This window comes from Neoarius graeffei, chromosome 4 (assembly GCF_027579695.1).
Source record: "Neoarius graeffei isolate fNeoGra1 chromosome 4, fNeoGra1.pri, whole genome shotgun sequence".
In the NCBI taxonomy this organism is placed as follows: Eukaryota; Metazoa; Chordata; class Actinopteri; order Siluriformes; family Ariidae; genus Neoarius; species Neoarius graeffei.
The window spans coordinates 58,353,954-58,368,133 of NC_083572.1; the positions used below are offsets into that span (position 1 = coordinate 58,353,954).

At 39.9% G+C, this 14,180-nt stretch overlaps 1 protein-coding gene across 1 annotated transcript in view; it reads left to right on the top strand.

Annotated features, from left to right (window-relative positions):
• The window catches only part of shmt2 (serine hydroxymethyltransferase 2 (mitochondrial)), a 132,559-nt gene that overhangs the window by 76,207 nt on the left and 42,172 nt on the right, over window positions 1–14,180 (top strand). The gene's annotated exons all lie outside the window — the stretch shown is intronic.

Below are 14,180 nucleotides of genomic sequence, written 5' to 3' on the forward strand. Positions count from 1 at the left end.
CAACAATTGTGTGAAATTTCTTTAGATTTGTGCGAAATGACTGTCGCCTCACAGCAAGAAGGTCCGGGTTCGAGCCCCGTGGCCAGCGAGGGCCTTTCTGTGTGGAGTTTGCATGTTCTCCCCGTGTCCGCGTGGGTTTCCTCCGGGTGCTCCGGTTTCCCCACAGTCCAAAGACATGCAGGTTAGGTTAACTGGTGACTCTAAATTGAGCGTAGGTGTGAGTGTGAGTGTGAATGGTTGTGTGTGTCTATGTGTCAGCCCTGTGATGACCTGGCGACTTGTCCAGGGTGTACCCCGCCTTTCGCCCGTAGTCAGCTGGGATAGGCTCCAGCTTGCCTGCGACCCTGTAGAACAGGATAAAGCGGCTACAGATAATGAGATGAGATATAATGAGTCAAAATTTGCTAATGGGTAGTAATGGTGAGACACGTATAAAAAATCATCTCCATCCACTATTTTAAACATAAATTGGATATTTTTTGGTTTAAATAAAATAATATTGCTCTAAGAAATAATGTTGACAACTTCAGATATCACAAGCTATATTTTCCCAATAAAATCATGAATTAATTTTTTGAAGTTGGTGAATTTTAGACACCCGACCGTAACAGTTCTGACTAACCAACTTCGACAAGGTTTGATTGCTATACAACTTATTGTCGGAATTAAATCAACTACACTCCATAAAACAGGTTTACTGAAGTGTTTAAAAAACCACATACAATGGGCCTGCACATTTTCTAAACACGAAAAAATCATTTAAAAAAAAAAGACCCTTATGCACGTTACTGTCCGTCAGAAGTCAACATCAACTTGTGAATAAGAATATTCCAACTAAAAACGTTAATGTAGAACAATATATGTAATCAATCACTTTAATATAAAAGCACCAATTGATTAATAATTAATTCTCGCCTTGGAATCTGCCTGTTTTCAAAATACATCGATGGTAAAATCAAAGGATCGCCGTCTGTCAGAAAATAACGTACACAAGACTGTATCGTATATCTCCGACCGGCATAGCACCGCATGATACACAAACCTCCAGGAAATCCACACTACCACAAGTTTTGATGACATCATCGCTTTCCGAGAAGATGGAGAAACTGGCCGCCTGAGCAGCGTGTGTTTGCAGTCTGTCAAGAAAGCTAACGTGCATAATACGTAACGCACGTAAGTATAGATTTGTTCTTCACTCACTAAAAATGAACCGTAGCGATCGGGGAACTGGCTGAAATACTTCATAATGGATGTAAACAAAAATTGACGCCAGTGCAACTGAAAGAATTTGCCGGGAGGGTGAATGATCGTGTGGAATGTGTTGGTCCCTGACGGAAGCAGGAAGTCGCACGTTACAATCTGACGGACATTTCTTATGCACGTTATATTTTGACGTCCCCCAATTGAAGATAAATAAAATTTGTTTTGGGTGTACTTGTCACCATGTTAGACAGGTCAGACAGGTCTCCTTCTGGAGTCAGAGAGCTTTAAGTGGACTTGTTGGAAAAAGGAAGAGATTGATGGCCCAGAAATATGTTTCCATGGCTGTAATCCAAATTTTAAGTCTCATTTATTACTTTATGGTGCATGCATATTACTATCAGACAGTTCCGGCTGTGTGCAATACTCATGTTGTAGTCTTCATTTATGAATTTTACTATATAATTTTAGTCTTAGATTTCTCCTGTTACTTAAATATTCATATTCCCCTTTCCCTAGTCAGATCTTATAGTGCAATTAGAGTACATTTCAATGAATTCATCTTTGGTAATTTATGTCCGTCAAAAGTAACATGCATAAGTATACTAACCCACATGTGTTTTAATATTGTATTGTTCCACAGAGTCCTGTTTCCAATCCTTAATGTTAATAGTAAGTTACTACTGTTATGTTATGAGGATTTCTTCACAATGAATTCTTGTGTTATGTCGGTTCATAAGTGATAACAGAAAAGTTATCACCTTGGCTCTTGGTCGTGAATCTTTTCACCTGTTTCTTGAATAATTATATTCTCATTTTCTGGAAAGATCTTTGATATTTTCCATTAAGTATTGTAAAAACCTGATTATTTCATTCTTATATGCATGGAGTTTTGTAAAATAAGGAGAAAAAAAATAAAAATACTTCATTTTTTTCCGTCAAAAAATAACATGCATAAGTGTAGATTTGATAACTTCGCAGATGATTTTTTTGAAAATCCAGTGTGATTACTATCTTTTCAATTGTTAATATGTTTAATAAAATAATAAAAGTTTAATATGATGTAGTTTAATTTTTCAATAAAAAATATGAATTTTGACATTTGTTACATATTATTACCCACTAGCAGATTTTCATCCATATATATATATATATATATATATATATATATATATATATATATATATATATAATTTATTTTCCTTAATCCGCACTATTTTGATCAAAGAATACAGCAGGGCAAGCATGGCAGCAGACATTTTGATTCAAGAGAAAATTACCCAGAATTCCGTGCACTGGGGGTCTGAGGGCTCTAGAGGACCTGGTGTGAACAGAAAGAGGACTGAGGCCCCATCAAAGCTTAACTGGACCAGAAAGAGAACCCAGTCCTCTTTGTAATAAATTCACAGTGTGAACACAAAAAGAACCGAGTTCTTTTTCTGTTGGTCCACTTTTTGGTCCACTTAAAGAGGACCGAGTCTGGTTCCTTTAAAGGGGACCAGGTGTGAAAACACCCTTATTCAGAATACACATTTTACATTCAGGTCATTTTAAGTTTGGAGTAAAAGAAATTGCCAAAAGTGGTCAAATATCAATCCACACCAGCAACCTTTTTTTTTAAATAACAAAAATGTCTGTGTTCGCTCTGTTACATCACCACCGTGTCTTATTTGCGCTTCTACCTGATTACACGCGCCTACTGGCAGAAGCATCCCCAGCCATGAGAAGTGGATTTGTGTGCCTTTACTGTTTCCCAAAAGCACAGATGTATTCAAGGTTGGTCACTGCAAATAATACTATCTGTGTTAACTGCCCACAGTCAATATGACCTGTGAAGAGTTGAGTCACTGCTAAATAACAGACAACACAAGGAAGACCTTGGCCACGGTTCAACCCAACCAACAAAATATTTCTGATTTGTCATGTAATCTCTAATTAATGACTTTTTTTTCCTCTTCCCCAGTTCACGTTACACATGGCTTGTTTCGTTCATCGGAGCCCAGAGCTTCACTTGGCTGCTTTCTCAGGGTGTGTGTGTGTGTGTGTGTGTGTGTGTGTGTGAGAGAGAGAAATGCTGCATGTTGTCAGAATTGTCTGCATTACCCATACCGAGTCTGTACTGAAGCTATAACACTTCACTGAACTTGTAACAGCCAACTTCTTTTCAGCACGCTATCGCGTCACATTTGTAAACGTGTCTCGCCAAAACAGATGTGAGAGAGGCAGCTTGTGTTATAGAACATTACAAGCTGCCATTAAGTTTCATCACGAACGCAAACAAAATGTGGTGGTGTCTCTGTTTTTTTAAATCGGCCTACTGGACTCGCTCGTTTTTGCCTGTTGAGCATTTGAGCTGTGGAAAGAAAGACCACAATGCACCCCTATATAGCTTTTAACGGCAGAAAAAGGACGTGGTGTCTTTCGGTGAGTGGTGATCTCTCCACTGATGTCAAGGTGCCCAGCTGCTGGTGATGCAGATGCCTGAACACAGGAAAACATTGCCGGTGTGGGTTTTTCAGCCTGTCAGGATTTTGTTCACTTCTATGGGGAGGTTAATATAAAGTGGAACATTTTGACCACTTTAGTTCCCTTTATAGCTGACCAAAAAGCAACGTGACTTGTCAGGTGTAGCAATAGAGAGTTGAAAACCGACATAAATCTGTTATACAATGGTTTAGCACATTCAGCATGGTTATCGTGGTGTATTTGCTTTCTGCTGTAGCCGGTCACCTTTGCCACAGTTTAATGGAACGAATATCTGCATCTGTTCTCCAATGATACCGAAGCACTCGGCTTATTTACTTTTGTTATAATGAAACAAGGATTATAAAACTTGAACAAGTTGCCCAAATCAAAAGTTCAATACTTTTTAATATTACAACATATTTTTGTCTCTCTAATTGTGTGTCCTAATTTGTCTTATATAGTTGGTGAGACATGCACAGTGACTCACGTGGCAAATACACATTAAAAAAAAAAAAAAATTTCATGTTCCTAGCTTGGGGGGAAAGGATCTGTGCACACTTAGCTTGCTAATGAAGAGGGCCAGAGAATGGACACAACATTTAAAAAAATAAATAAATACAACCCCGATTCCAAAAAAGTTGGGACAAGTACAAATTGTAAATAAAAACGGAATGCAATGATGTGGAAGTTTCAAAATTCCATATTTTATTCAGAATAGAACATAGATGACATATCAAATGTTTAAACTGAGAAAATGTATCATTTAAAGAGAAAAATTAGGTGATTTTTAAATTTCATGACAACAACACATCTCAAAAAAGTTGGGACAAGGCCATGTTTACCACTGAGCAATTCCAGCGTTATGGACGTGAGACTTGAACTCAAAATGGCAACAAATGACCCAGTGCATGTTTTATTGTCTCCCAGTATTTAAACAGGTGTTGCATATTTTAAGGCTGTACCATACTGGAGAAGTGATAGAACAAGAACAATTCCCATAGTACATCTAGGGCATGCCAGAAAATGCCAATAAAAGATGTGTTATGGATGTGACAGAAAAAGTATCACTTTTCTTGGGTGACTGTACATTTTTATCAAACTCTGTGAAATTGTAAACCTAATGTCGAAATGGAGATATCCATTTGATAGAGGGGTCCAAGGTGAATATTAAAAAAATCTTCGTTTAAAATATTTTGTATTTCATGCAGAGTTTCAGAAGGAAAAGTCAGCGTTATGGATGTGACGAAATTGCGTTATGGATGTGACGCGTCTGAAATAGACATGGCATATGTTTAGAAAATCAGCAATTTAACCACCATAACCCTTTGAAAAACTCTCTAAATATCAGCTAAAACTATCAAAGTTCTTAAATAATATTTAGGATGGCTATTGTTTTGCTGTTTTGTGGATTTTAGCATACATTTCTGTGGCTTGTGGCAATAATATAGAATTGTACATGATCAAAGTTGATTTTAGCTTGGGTTTTACATTATAAGAAAGAAAGACTGACATATTAAGGCGAAGGGAACAATTCTTGTGACAAATTGGTTCAACTTATTCACATCTGTAAGATACAGGCCTAGGTGATATCTCTGGGAGTGGTTTTGATGTATTACATATTGCTTTATTTTTGCATGGTGAGGTTGACATTTACATGAAATTGCCCCACTGTGAGACATCCCCTTTTCTCTTTACAACAGTCTGTAAACGTTTGGGGACTGAGGAGACAAGTTGCTCAAGTTTAGGGATAGGAATGTTAACCCATTCTTGTCTAATGTAGGATTCTAGTTGCTCAACTGTCTTAGGTCTTTTTTGTCGTATCTTCTGTTTTATGATGCGCCAAATGTTTTCTATGGGTGAAAGATCTGGACTGCAGGCTGGCCAGTTCAGTACCCGGACCCTTCTTCTACGCAGCCATGATGCTGTAATTGATAGTGTGTGGTTTGGCATTGTCATGTTGGAAAATGCAAGGTCTTCCCTGAAAGAGACGTCGTCTGGATGGGAGCATATGTTGCTCTAGAACCTGGATATACCTTTCAGCATTGATGGTGTCTTTCCAGATGTGTAAGCTGCCCATGCCACACGTACTAATGCAACCCCATACCATCAGAGATGCAGGCTTCTGAACTGAGCGCTGATAACAACTTGGGTCGTCCTTCTCCTCTTTAGTCCGAATGACACGGCGTCCCTGATTTCCATAAAGAACTTCAAATTTTGATTCGTCTGACCACAGAACAGTTTTCCACTTTGCCACAGTCCATTTTAAATGAGCCTTGGCCCAGAGAAGACGTCTGCGCTTCTGGATCATGTTTAGATACGGCTTCTTCTTTGAACTATAGAGTTTTAGCTGGCAACGGCGGATGGCATGGTGAATTGTGTTCACAGATAATGTTCTCTGGAAATATTCCTGAGCCCATTTTGTGATTTCCAATACAGAAGCATGCCTGTATGTGATGCAGTGCCGTCTAAGGGCCCGAAGATCACGGGCACCCAGTATGGTTTTCCGGCCTTGACCCTTATGCACAGAGATTCTTCCAGATTCTCTGAATCTTTTGATGATATTATGCACTGTAGATGATGATATGTTCAAACTCTTTGCAATTTTACACTGTCGAACTTCTTTCTGATATTGCTCCACTATTTGTCGGTGCAGAATTAGGGGGATTGGTGATCCTCTTCCCATCTTTACTTCTGAGAGCCGCTGCCACTCCAAGATGCTCTTTTTATACCCAGTCATGTTAATGACCTATTGCCAATTGACCTAATGAGTTGCAATTTGGTCCTCCAGCTGCTCCTTTTTTGTACCTTTAACTTTTCCAGCCTCTTATTGCCCCTGTCCCAACTTTTTTGAGATGTGTTGCTGTCATGAAATTTCAAATGAGCCAATATTTGGCATGAAATTTCAAAATGTCTCACTTTCGACATTTGATATGTTGTCTATGTTCTACTGTGAATACAATATCAATTATTGAGATTTGTAAATTATTGCATTCTGTTTTTATTTACAATTTGTACTTTGTCCCAACTTCTTTGGAATCGGGGTTGTACATAAAGGTGTTATATAAATCCCTTCACTGAAAAACGGGCAACTTGGCAAGAAAATCACTGTGACATCAGAGTTTCAGCCCATTAGACAGCTAAATGTTTTAGTGAGAATAATTTAGGCATGCACTTTACTGATCATTTGTCTGTGTCATGACCACAAACGCTTGTAGCACTGAATTTCCTTATTCACGATTGCTATCACAAATTATTTGTCTAATTTTTGTATGTAGCCTAACTTTGATTTTGAACCGTCAAATGGTTTAAAACGGAGCTAAATATTAAACACGCAGAATATAGTAACCTTGTGAATTGCTGTTTAATGGTACAGACACACTGTATGCCAGGGTGAGCATCTCTTCCTGCTCCCTGCACCTTTCAGACTAATTTATACTTGCTGTTACTTACGTTGTACGCAAGTTAGCCATCAAGTGTATCCTGTGGTCATTTGGTGCGATGCTTGTGCATGTCCTCAGTAATTCAGTACTTGATGATTGCATACAATCTGAGATATAAAGTTAGTTTGTGCTACCGTCTCCGTTGTCGATGTTGATGTTGCAGCATGTGTTTTTTCTATATTGGTAAATATTTTTGAATGTATGGTGTGTTTTGTGTTAATTGAGATACAGATCATTGTATGGAGCTCGTCAGTCTGTTATTGTGCATGAAATCACCAAAGATTACAGTTTGCTCTTATTTCTTCTTATAACCCAGTTAGTTCTGGCCCGCTGATTTGCTTGGTCGAGTGCTGATGTCTGCAACCTCGATTCCAAAAAAGTTGGTATGGTGTGTAAAATGTAAATAAAAACAGAATGCAGTGATTTTGCAAATCCTTTTTGACGCATATTCAGTTAAATACAATACAAAGACGATATTTAAAGGACCCATGGCATGGTGGTTTGTTGATGCTTTAAACGGGCTCGTGGAGGTTTCCGGATGTTATATCCGCAGCCTTTCTCGAAATGAACCCTCGGCATGTAGATATAGCCTCCTGGGAGAAAGCCCCATTTCAGCTCTTTTCCCAGTGCGTCGTTTTGCTAATGAGAAGCAGGAGGCGGGGAAGGGTAGAGGGTGGGGGCGGGTCTTATCATTAATATTCATGACATGTAAACGTGTTACCTCTGATTGGCTAACAGCACTGGGACACTACCTCCAGTGGGTCAGAACAAGCGGATGTGGGTGTCTTACTATGGCGAGAGAGAAGGAACAAACCGTGAAGGGAAAAATACCGCGCGCTGACGTCATTAAGGTGCGACGCGAGGAAATAAAATAAATTCAACAAATGTTTGGGTTTTTACTAAACAAACAAACAAATAAAATGAACGAGTGACTTTTAAAAAAAAGAATGTGGGTGTCTTTGTAAAAACTGTTTTGATTGGCTATTATAACAGAGCATGCTGCATGCTTTTTGGTTTTGTAGCGCAGAGTACCTGGCTAACTGCAGGAAGCGATTAGCTGCACAGCTAATGTAGCCATTGCAAGGCTAACATGGCACCGATTTTAAAACACGGCAAAACAACTTAACAGTTATACACTTACTTGTTCGGTGTTTGTGGCTGATGCGGCAGGGATGCTTGGTACGGACCCAGGCTTCAGTGACAGTTGATGTGCAAAACCTGCCCTGTACTGTCCCAAGTTGTGGAAACATTCATCAGTAAAATGCTTCCGACAAACATACACCGTCTTAGGTAGACTCGACGGCGTATTATTGGAGTAAATAAAATTAAGCCACTGCGTCTTCAGGGGCTCTCCCGTCGGCAGTAAAAACAGACTCCTTTCTGTGTTGTCACATCCATGTACAGCGCAACTTCCATGTTTGGTGGCAACTTTTGAGTTGGGCGGGCAATCCATACAGTGGGTGGGAATCCGGGGGGGGGGCGTGGGGATCATCTCCCTTGCTGACGTAGGCAAGGGAAGAGTTTATCAACGTGCCGTTTTGACGCGCCATTCTCAAATGTTGGGCATAGTTTGGTTTACACATTATGAAATTTCTAGCCACTGGGGTGACTTAAGAAGGTCAGAGGAACTCATTTTAACGTTAAAAAACCTCAGAAAGTGAAAATTTCATGCCATGGGACCTTTAAAGGTACTGACTGCAAAGTCATCTGAATTTTAATTGTGCATGGCATTTTCCGATGTCCCACAAGAACAATATCATGTGGACCAGATGTGATCATTTTGATGTGCTGAGGGTCGTGTTCCTCCATTTTGGGACTGAATATCCTACCTCTCGAGGTAAACAGTGTGGCCCTATGGAAACAGCCAAACGTAAGAAGCTTTAACTAACTAGCATAACTATGGAACTGCATCACACCAAGATGGCGACACGCAGAAAACATCGTGACTCTGCATCGACCTTGGAGAGTTTTGAGTCACAGGTATGTAGTTTGCGGTTGACCTTCGCAAATAGATCTGTGAAACAAACGACGAATATATCTTTTCTCTGTTATTGTGTGTGTTATCGTTTCTTTCTCTGCAAGCTCAAAACATTAGGTGTATAACTCCATACTCAGACTCACCAATCCAGGACAAGCGCTGCAGATTTTTTGTCAGATTTTGCGCCTGTTTCATCCTTGAGTTGATTCCAGCAGTCAGTCTGTCCCTTCACGAAAATTCTTGTGGACAACCTTTTGGTTTCCATTGCTTTTCTGGTGTGCTTTCTAGCGGATTTGCTTTCATATTTTCTTTTCCGCTGGCTTTTAGCTGTCAGGAGAGCGGAGTCCACCGTGTTTGCCCATGCCGACCTGTTTTGGTTAAAAGTAGGTCAAACGCCACTTGCTCCGGCAATCTCCGGAATCATAAAACGCGGGGCGTTTTATCTCGGCAAAACATTCGCACATAGGATACATGGTGTGTGCAGCAGCACAACTCCTCAATTTCAACTTTAAATCAATGCGAAACATCTCAAAACTCCAATAGAAAGAGAACATTTTTGCCCAGAATTCAACTTTGAAGTCAGAACCTTTAACCCTCTGGGGTCTGAGGGTATTTTCTGGCACTCTAATGATTTTTGCATTCTCATTTTGTCAATTTCAACAAATCTAAGTAGTATTTTTAAAGTCATATGACCTTTTTGAATTCAGCACAAGTTCAGCTACAATAATATCTATGTAGTATGTACTGTATGTCATGACTGTACTTTTTTAAAAAAATAACCGATAAATGAAGATGTAAAAAGCAGTTTTAGAAGTATGTTGGAATGTGTGAAAAACATGACCTTACCCATTGTGACAAACTGTTTTGATCATTTGAGGTGACTCTGTTCAGTCTTAGGAATGTATCAAGCATAAAAACTTAAATCTGCTCCATTGATTTGGACAATTAACTGGCCATAAAAAAAAGTATGTCCTATTGTTTTGGGATAAAGGGTTGGCAGTGGGAGAGGTATTCAATGAGAAGAGTAAAAAATTCCATTCATTCAATGAGAAGAGTGAAAAGCTCTCCCACTGCCAACTCTTTCCCATCAAGTCAAGTCACAGTGGGTAAGGTCATGGTTGTTTTTTTTTGTTTGTTTGTTTGTTTGTTTGTTTGTTTTTTCCCCACACATTCCAACACAGTTCTAAAACAGTTTTGCAACAGCTTCATTTATCTGGTATTTGACTCTATTCAGAGAGTCTTGAAATTAACTCTTGTACTATTTTACTCAGTTCAGAGCCACAACCAACTCTGTTACGTAATTACTCTGTAATTGTGTTCCAACTCCAAATGTTACTGTCAAAATTAACCATCCATCCATTATCTGTAGCCGCTTATCCTGTTCTACAGGGTTGCAGGCAAGCTGGAGTCTATCCCAGCTGACTACGGGTGAAAGGCGGTGAACAAGGTTCCGGGTTCGAACCCAGCGGCCGGCGAGGGCCTTTCTGTGTGGAGTTTGCATGTTCTCCCCGTGGCTGTGTGGGTTTGCTCCGGTTTGCCCCGCAGTCCAAAGACATGCAGTTAGGTTAACATGGGGCAGCCTTGGGCTGAGGTGCCCTTGAGCAAGGTACCTGACCCCTGACTGCTCCCCGGGTGCTCTGGTGTGGCTGCCCACTGCTCTGAGAGTGTGTGTGTGTTCACTGCTTCAGATGGGTTAAATGCAGAGGATGAATTTCACTGTGCTTGAAGTGTGCATGTGACAAAGGTTTAAAAAAAAAAGGCGACAAGTTTTATGTTTCATCTAATTTAGATAATTTTAAAAATTTAATATTATTTGGCAGTGGGCACATAGGAAAGTATAAAGTTTGTCAATGTTTATCATGCTTGCATGATTAAAAAAAAACAACTGGTGAAGATCTTTATCTAAATACATGACCTACTCATTCTAAACCTGCCGAGCTTCACCGGCGAAGCTCTCGACCCCAAGGGTTAAATGATGATAAATTTTTATTTTTTGTAAATATGCACTCATGCTGAATTTGATGCCTGCAGCATGTTCCAAAAAAAAATTGGGACTGGGGAATGTTTATCACAGTTACATCACCTTTTTCTTTTAACAGCACTCAGTAAGTGTTTGGGAATTGAGGACACGCGTTGCTGAAGTTTTGAAAGTGAAATTCTTTCCCATTCTTGCTGGATATAGGACTTCAGTTTCTCAACAGTCTGGGGTCTCTGTCATATTTTGTGCTTCATAATGTGCCACACAGTTTCAGTGGAAGGCAGGCTGGCCAGTTTAACACCTGCACTCGTTTACGAAGCTATGCTGTTGTAACACATGCAGAATGTGACTTGGCATTGTCTTCCTGGATTAAGCAGGAACGAAAAAGATTGTCATCTGGATGACCTGTTGCTCTAAAACCTGCATGTACCTTTTCAGCATGAATGGTGCCTTCACTGATGTGCAGGTTACCCATGCCATGGGCACTAACCCCCCCATCACGGATGGTGACTTTTGAACTTTGTGCTGGACTCGTCAGATGACGGCACACTTTTCCACTTTGTATCGGTCCATCTCGGGCTCGGAGAATTCACCGGCGTTTCTGGATGATGCTTAGTAGATGCAGCGATGAACTGTTTGACGGTGGTTTTCCGAAGTGTTCCCGAGTCCATGTAGTAAGGTCCTTTTAGACAAGCATGTCAACTTTTAATGCAGTGCCTCCTGAGGGATTGAAGGTCACGAGCATTCAGTGTTTGTTTTCCACCTTGTCCCTTACATGCAGAGATTTCTCTGGAATCTTTTGATATTGATTGTCTATGTTGAAATCCCTAAATTCCTTGCAATTGCACTTAAACTGTTGGGTTATTTGCCAGCACAATTTTGGTGGTGTGTAAGTGGTCATTCTCACCTAATCCGAGCTTGTGAACAGCTGAGCCTTTTGAGGACACCCCGTTCGTATCCAGTTAACCTTCTCACCTGTAGAATATTCAGTTAAACAGATTGTGGTTGTTTTTTTGTTTTTTAAGCGTTCCACAACCTTCCCAGTCTTTTGTTTCCCCTATCCCAACTTTTTTTTGGAATGTGTTGTAGGCATCAACTTCATGAGGAATGTATATTTACAAAAACAATCAAGTTGAACAGTTTGAACATTAAATATCTTGTCTTTGTATTGTATTTGGTTGAATCCATTTGCAAATCGCTGCATTTAGTTTTTCTTTACGTTTTACACAGCGTCCCAACTTTTTTGGAATTGGGGTTGTATAAGGGCATGGAGCAGTTTCACTCTGCATCGCTTCGCCACATAAAATTCCACAACGGTTACTACAATAGTGTTAGCGACATCATTAATGAACATGAAAATCAGTGCTATTCAGGAATATAATTTTCATATAACTTTTAAAAAGCCTGTCAGATGAAGAAATAGAAGAAGGGAGGCCAGTTTTACCAGAGGCACCTTTAACGGGAAATATATTACAGTATAAATCCATGTGAGCTAGGCGACAGGCTATAAAGTGAGTGTGGCTTCTTCAGGATCCATTTCTACTCGTGAAGCCAAAATAAACGTGACATTTGACCATATTGTCAAATTAAGTTTATTTTTATAGTGCTTTTAATTACATACATTGTTGTAACGTCTTTAACGTTCTGCAAACATGTGCTAATTTTATCCCTGATGAGCAAGCCTGAGGCAACAAGGGCAAGCAAAAACTCCCTCGGATGATGTGAGGAAGAAATTTTGAGGGGAACCCATCCTCATTTGGGTGATAACAGATGGCATGATTATAAATAAGTCGTTTCTATAAGTGTGTCCTGTATAGTCACAAAGTACAGCTGTGTAACCAGGAAATTCATTATAGTTTTAGCATGAGGTCTGTTTTGTTGACGTTATCAACTGCTCATTGATGGAGGCTTGAGTGTAAAACTGTGTCTGAAAAGTCACTTGTTTAATCGTAATTTTTTTTGTTGATGGAACCATTGTGTAAAAGCAGTATTGCACGCCCTTGTGCCTCCAACCGAATCACATCCGTACCGATATTCAGAATAACACCACTCCCTCTCACGATTAGGGATGGCGAAAACTAAAAAAAATCTTGACCGACCACCGAGCCTCATTAGCCGGTTAAAGTCGGTTAACCTATGAGTTTAAACAGGGATGCAAACGGCGCGCCTTTTTCACGGCTCGTGCAGATCCGATTTTTTTTAGGGGGGGCGTTGGAGTGTCTGAATAATTTCATCAGAGTAAATTCTGTATTAAAATTACTAAATAAACAAATGCCGTTATAGTCCATGAAAAAGCCGTGAAAAAGTCGGCATCTGCACCTTTAGTTTGTGTGGAGAGATATGATCTGCAATAACATGCATTGTTGGCTACAGACCGAAACATACTTTCAGAATGCACTGACCAAGGCAGGACTAAACTCGATGTGCCTTCTAATAATAATTAAAAAAAAAAAAAAAAAAAGAATAGTAATTTGTAAGCTAAAAAGCCTGTGTCTACACTTTCTTCTTTCGCCGAGTGGCAGCTGTGTTCAACTGGGGCGGGACATGACTGAATGGGTGTTTCTGATTTGTCAGCTGTCTTTAACTGGGGTGGGAGGGTGGGACATGACTGAATGGGTGTTTCTGATTTGTCAGCTGTCGTCCTTACACCGCATGGCATGGCCCAAGCATTTACAACACAGAATTCCAGGTTCTCCGCTCCAAAATCGGCAGCTTCAAAACGATTGATTTTTTTTTTTTTCTTTTCACCGACAACCAAAAAAAAATTAACCGGTTGATTCGGTCAACCACCGGTCAAACGGTCATCGGTTAACATCCCTACTCACGATATTGCTTCAATATATTTATTTTAATCATAAGAGGAATTTGTAATTTAACACTTAAGCCTAGGTCACAACCGGACGTACGATTTTTTTGGCCGTGTGATTTTTGTCGTTTCCCAAATCGCTGTATTTTTTTTTTTGTTCATGGAGAAAGACGCGCGTTGGCTGTAAGTTTGTCTTGCAACCTGAAAAAAAAATGTAAGCGCCCGTAGAGTTTGTTTGACATGACAAAGAACCTCTGCGGCCGGTCTACGGCTCGAAAATCAGCACGTCACACGCGCGCCCTCCTTGCGTTT